Source organism: Schistocerca piceifrons, chromosome 2 (genome assembly GCF_021461385.2).
Source record: "Schistocerca piceifrons isolate TAMUIC-IGC-003096 chromosome 2, iqSchPice1.1, whole genome shotgun sequence".
Lineage (NCBI taxonomy): Eukaryota > Metazoa > Arthropoda > Insecta > Orthoptera > Acrididae > Schistocerca > Schistocerca piceifrons.
In genome coordinates, this window is record NC_060139.1 from 365,554,826 (window position 1) to 365,561,505 (window position 6,680).

General features: G+C 43.6%; 1 pseudogene; it reads left to right on the plus strand.

Moving 5' to 3' along the window:
- Positions 1–4,852: 4,852 nt before the first annotated feature.
- Positions 4,853–4,970, plus strand: LOC124778929 (annotated as a pseudogene).
- The last annotated feature ends 1,710 nt before the right edge of the window (positions 4,971–6,680 follow it).

The window sequence follows — 6,680 nt, forward strand, 5'->3', positions numbered from 1 at the left end:
CCTGTAGTCTTTTATGCTGTAAGTGCCCTTCACATTTCCACTTTACTATCATATCGGAAACAGTGGACCTAGGGATGCTTAGGAGTGTGGAAATATCGCGTACAGATGTATGACTCAAGTGAACCAAATCACCTGACCCCAAGTCCACGAGTTCCGCGGAGCGCCCCATTCTACTCCCTCACGATGTCTAATGACTCTTGAGGTCGCTGCGATGGAGAGCCTGGCGGTAGGTGGCAGTACAATGCATTTAATATGAAAAACTATGTTTTGTGGGTTTTCCAGATACTTTTGATCACATAGTGTATATGTGTAGCAGTACACAGAATTGATCTGGATTCACGAATAAGCGTTTTCGAGAAAGTTTCTGGAGCAATGCGTGGCATAATTCATCTTGCGTGCCGCATTGTGCTATGAGTGTGTGAATTCTGACATCGGCCGGGAGGATGCTTTCGCACTTTGACACGGAAGCTCCGACGAGGGAAGAGAAGGAACCTCTTAGATTACGTGGTACCGCAAAGCGATATACTTGCGGGTGTATTTCATTTCGACAGCAATGTGTAAGTGCCTGAAGACGAAGCCATCAAAACCTTAAAAACTCGATTGAAAATAAGTAAACAAGAAGAAAAAGTGAATGGAAATAACTATGAAAATAACCTGTGCGCTCCCAGACGAAAACAAATCAGAACGTAGAACCGCGTAAGGAGGCGTTGGTGCTCTGTTGCACGTTTGCGCCCGTCCTCAATGTTCGGTGAGCCGGAAAAACACAGGTTCTTTTTTATAGCTCCGATGGTCATGCAGTACCGTTCCTGCAACCCTCCTCCTTACGAGAGTATTGTATTACTCCATGCAGTTTCATGCCGAAAATACTAAACCTGTTACCGTTTCTGGACTAAATGTTGATCAAGATACTTGAAAAACAGCTTGTGATACAGGAGGTGAAAATTTAACTGAGTAGCCTCTTTGTGAACAATCAAGTGTAAATACAGAAAATTATCTTGTCACTACGGTTATGCCGAAAGAGATCGAGTCATTTAGATTTGATGTCTAAGACTCCTAATAACGTTTTAATTCAACCATCCAGAGAAGAAAGCATTGGCGTCTATAGCTTGCGTCTGGAAACGTATGTAATCATTGGCGGAATATGAAATTTCGGAGACTTCAGTTCCTGAAATGTGTAATGCACTATATAAAACTTCAGCAAACAGGACTCTGTAAAAAACGACATTCTGTGCAAGGGGACAGTGATTGACGTATTATCAAGTTTTTAACTCTTTTTGACGCAATCAGATTTTTATGGCACACGATATAACCGGTTTCCGCCTACATTGTAGGCCGAAACCTTTTATGATTGTGTCGTAAAGAAGTGACTGAGTCAAAAGTAATAAAAACAACTTTATAATGGTAAATGTTCTGCTGTGTTATCATTGAATGTGAAATGTGACGAATATTAACGACAACGAGGGTATTAGAGACGGCACACAAGCTAGGAGAGGACAAAGATGGACAAGTAAATCGGATGAAGCTCATTTTTTCTCGTTGGCGAAGCGACATGCAATTTGAAATTGTATGGGCAATCGGGGATGTCGGTTCCGCTCTCCCGAATAGGAATCCAGTGCCTTGACACCTGCGTCGCCTCGCACGGTTGTTAGCCTTGAGTTACTGCTGTAACCGGTTCCTTTCTAGTGCTTCAAGGGAGCACTGGATAACAATACCACTCTGCACTGCAAGAAATACGTTCCAAAGATACGAACTGAAGTCTGAAATGAGCTCTGGCGATACTGTAACGAGCTGCCTGTAGCGTAGCGAGCAACTTTAGACCTTGAATTCAAAGTGATGTTCCCACTTACTGGCGTGCGAGAGGATTGCATAGATACAGTAGGTACACAAAGAGAGAGTTCTCGACGAAACACCTTGTTCTGGTAAAAATCGTAGGCCACAGATGATACAGACAGCGCATTACGTTATTATGTTGAAATGAGCATCTCATTCTTTTTTTTTATTACTACAGTGGTGAAATCTTGTGTTTGTTTGACTGCACCGAAGGACATGAGATTCAAAGGGCGAAGTTTTATTAAAACAAAACACAAAAAAACTGCGAACACATTTTTCGAGATCAAGTCAGCGAGTTTACAGGGCTGAAACTAAGGAGCGACATCTTAACAACTGAATACGAATGGCCTTGTATTTGGGAGTTTTTATTTGTGTGTAATTATTGTCAATTGGATGAAACGGGTTATTATATATATATATATATATATGTACCTCGTAAAACACGTGCGGAAGTTTACGATTTATTTTTGTTTTCTGTTTTCTGTTCAGCTTCGTAACTTGTTTTTATCCAATCTCAGATATGGTTACCGTTTTCCCATCGATCAAGAACGGAGTAATATTTCGATCCTTGCTCTGAGAAGCGAAAATTTTAAGCGAAAGGTCTACATAACGCAATGCAGCAAACATCTTTCAGAATCCTTGCAGAGATATTTTCACGAAATGGAAGTTAAGCTGTCAGATCTAAAACTCGATGAATGACGAACATTTTCAGACGACAGAACGTTAACATATAGCTCACTACAAATGGCTATGACAGAGGATTTCTTTACTTGATGTCCTTTCGTTATCTGTACTGGTTAAGCAAAAATCTTAAAACATAAACGTTTATACTGCCCAAAATCCGGCTATTATGAATACAAATGAATATTATTTCTTGTAAAAGCACGATAAACTATAAGGGGCTATCAAAATGTTTCCTTTGCTGCAGCGTATACGCAACGTAACGCGGCTTCGATGCAGGTACACAAGCACCAACATGTAACCAAAGGATTAGTGTGGCGCTCGTATCCTTCCGAGGTGCACGCGGTAAATGCGGATACGTGAACTATGGCGACATTATTACCAAATGCGTCAACACGGGGCCAATGTGCTGCTACGGTATTCGTTCCTTGACTGCCGAAGGACAAAGCGGCAGACATCCATCGGAGAGCGTAGAATGTGTATGGGGTAGCACGTTTGTCGAAAACCAAACGATGTGGAATGGTGCGACAAGTTCCGCACACAAGATGCATCCATATCGCAAATGTCGTGACGCATAAGTTACGCAACTCAAGTGGGAGACAATCGAGCACTCTCGAGGTAGTCCTGATCTCTTCCTAGACGATTATCACGCTTTGTTCCGCTAAAAAATGCGTTGAATGTTCGACGATTCCTGTAGGACTAAGATGCGCAGCAAGCAGTTACAGTCTTCTTCACGTAGCAGGATACGGTTGAAGTAGCAGGACAAGGTGTTTTACCAAACGGATATTTTTAACCTTGTGCATCGGTGGGATGGCTGACTCAATGCTAACAGCGACTTTGCCTGATTGGGATAATGATTCTGTACTGTAAGGCCTTCGGATGGAAATTGTTTGATCGCACCTTATATTTCGCATTTATTGTTGAGGAACTACTAGGAAACCTAAAGCTGCCGTCCAGACAAATATTTCGACTTCTACTTCTGTGGAAGTGGTGAACTAAATGACTCACACTGTAACATGAACGGGCATTCACTGAAGAACTGCGATTCCGTCATTTATAAAAAGAAAAACAAAAGCTGTCAGTACGATGTTCAGAACTGTTTGTTAGCCGTTCGCCTGGGCACATGTAAAAACTATAACTATCGCATTAATATGAGGAATTCCGGATAGGTTAACAGACTATTACATGATAATTAACTAACAAAACATGTCGTCCAGTTGTTATAAACGCTGCTTGATTTCAGCTGAAAACGGGAGAAATTGCAAATGTCGACTACACTTGTCGCAGAGCGTAATGGTAGAAACTCGGATTTTTATCCGTCGTGAAGTGCCTTAGATGTTGGTTTCAAACCTTAACGCAACACAGACAGTTAGGGCCGTGTGCAGTCTGTATCCACCATCAGCAATCCCCATCCGTGTCATCCATGCTTGCTAATTTCAGATTCCCGCTGGAGGTGGAACGAAATTTGCCTCCGCACTGTTGGTTGTGGGTTCATAGCCCATCAAAACGAATGAGTTATACGAATGCGCCATGAAAGTACAGACGCCAAGCATTCATATAATTTCTTTTAGTACTGCGATGAGGCATTCTTCGGTCAGCATAACCCTCTTTAGTTCACCAAAATCGTGATAATTCCACTGTTTTCCCTTCACTACTTGTCCGTTGTATGAAGGATGATCAAAGGTCCAGTGGTAGTTTGCACAAAAAGAGGCAGTCTAGCTATATATCGTCATACGCCTTTAAAAGTAGATGGGAATGATCGAAGAGACAGATGAAATTTCTCAGTATCTGTTACGCAATTGCATAATCTACGGGTACCACAAATTTGCTATAAACGACATTACAATGCTGTGCAAGAAGGATTTGAAGATATAATTGAGAATGACAGAGCAAAAAAATTACGTTGAGCGGCATACGGGGTTCGTTGCTTTGTATATGAAGAAGGCCTTTATGGCAAATTTGCAGGCAAGGAGCATGTGAGACGAGCAGCAAAAGTAAAAGGGCCTGCCTAGTAGATTTTTCGATTTAAAAACCTCTATTATCGAATTTGTGAAGGGGAGCGGACTGCAAGAAAGAAAATTAGAACATCCGGAATGGACTGCAAACCTCACATTTCAAGCGGACTTGACTGCGAGATGCCCACAGTTAGACATTTCAACGTGAGAAACGCTCGTTTCTAATTTTATGGGAATGCATTTGAAAAGAAAATCGTATTGTAGAAGTGGCAAATCCTCACAAGCACAGCCCAGTTCCTTATATTCACTGGCATTAAAGGAAACGCAAGGATTGAATAAATCATTTTGCACTTGAAAGAATTTGAAGGGAAGTTTTATAAAGGTTTGCCAACGGCCTTGCCGCAGTGGTAACACCGGTTCCCATCAGATCACCGTAATTAAGCGCTGTCGGGCTGGGCTAGCACTTGGATAGGTGACCATTCGGTCTGCCGAGCGCTGTTGGCAAGCGGGGTGCTCTCAGCCCTTGTGAGGCAAACTGAGGAGCTACATGATTGAGAAGTAGCGGCTCCGGTCTCGGAGAGCGGTGTGCTGGCCACATGTTCCTCCATATCCGCATCCAGTGACGCCTGTGGGCTGAGGATGACACGGAGGCCGGGCGGTACCTTTGGGCCTTCATGGCCTGCGTGGGAGGAATTTTCTAAAGGTTTGAGGACACTGTCAACCTTACATCTGTTTTCGAGACCATTATTCGTTTCATTTGAAAGCATCCCTTTGCCTCTGCATATGTAACTGACTGATCTGCAGTATAATTACCTTTTTAAAGACAAATCCTTTAATGTTAAAGCTGTCCAGGACGTCTCCATCGTTATTGTGAGGGGGTGTTCCATGTCTCCATAATAATATTGTAAAACAGCTACAATTTTTCGATGAACATACCTGAGTGAAAGACCTTTTTCGATTATGAAATTAAATTAGTGACGATTACGTCGCAATCTGAGCGTGAAAATCTGTGAAACTGTCTGCGTCTGACTGTATGCCGACAGTTTGCCCCAGATAAAAATTATGTCTTTCAGAGCACCAAAAATAATTAAATAATACTAAAATATGCATTGTTTGTGATGTATGTTGTTGAGACTTGTGAAATGTAAAACCATGTCGTATGCAGTGCGGCTGCATTCCCTTTCAAATGCTGCGCATTCGCAGTTTCCCCATCTTCCCCTTCCTCGCGCTCGAACAGCGTGCCGCGGTCGTAGTGGGAATGTGCAGCCACGCCACAGCTCGTGAGCGGAATTTTTTGGCCGACCCTGGTCTAAGGTACGACTGGCCTCATGCTACGGGTAAGTTTGGTACGCTTCCCGGTTGCTAAAGTCTGGGATCACACTTTATTAATAATTATAATATAAAGTAATATCTCCAGTTACAGTTACGATTTCAGCAAGTACACCAAGTCCTTTCATCCATACATGAATTTTTTCATCATTACTAACATTTCTACAAGAGCGTGTATATAATGTAAATGGCGTGTTACTATAAACATAGATGGTCTACTTTGGGTCTTCGGATCAATACCACAATCCCACGTCTTGTAGGCGATGACATCTCGATCGGCGAAAGATTCAAGTCCAGGAAGTGAGGCGTCTCTCACAACGAACAATTGCTAGCGTGAACCAGATCACTGATATCCCGCAGTCTGAATTCGTTTCATCGCAGTTTTGACAGAAGTTGCGGACAGAAGTTGGCTACCCTAACATTTTGTCGTGTGACGAGAGCCTCCCGTCGGGTAGACCGCTCGCCTTGTGCGAGTCTTTCGATTTGACGCCACTTCGGCGACTTGCGCGTCGATGAGGATGAAATGTTGATTAGGACAACACAACACCCAGTCCCTGAGCGGAGAAAACCTCCGACCCAGTCGGGAATCGAACCCGGGCCCTGAGGATTGACAGGCCGTCGCGCTAACCACTCAGCTACCGGGGGCGAGCTGACCTAACTCGTTTGGTGGGAACTGGCCCATTTGCAGATGTCGGGAGTTTCCGTTCGGTTTATTCCACAACAGTGTTGTTCTGCTTGCTCTCGTGGAAGCTGTGTGGTAATTGCATTGACGTCAATCACGCAGCAGGTCCAGTGGCGCCGAGATGCGCCGGGGCTTAGCTGTCGGTTCCGCCGCATCAGCTGTGCGGGCGCGGCGTCCTTGTACCCTCGTACGCAGGCAGTGCC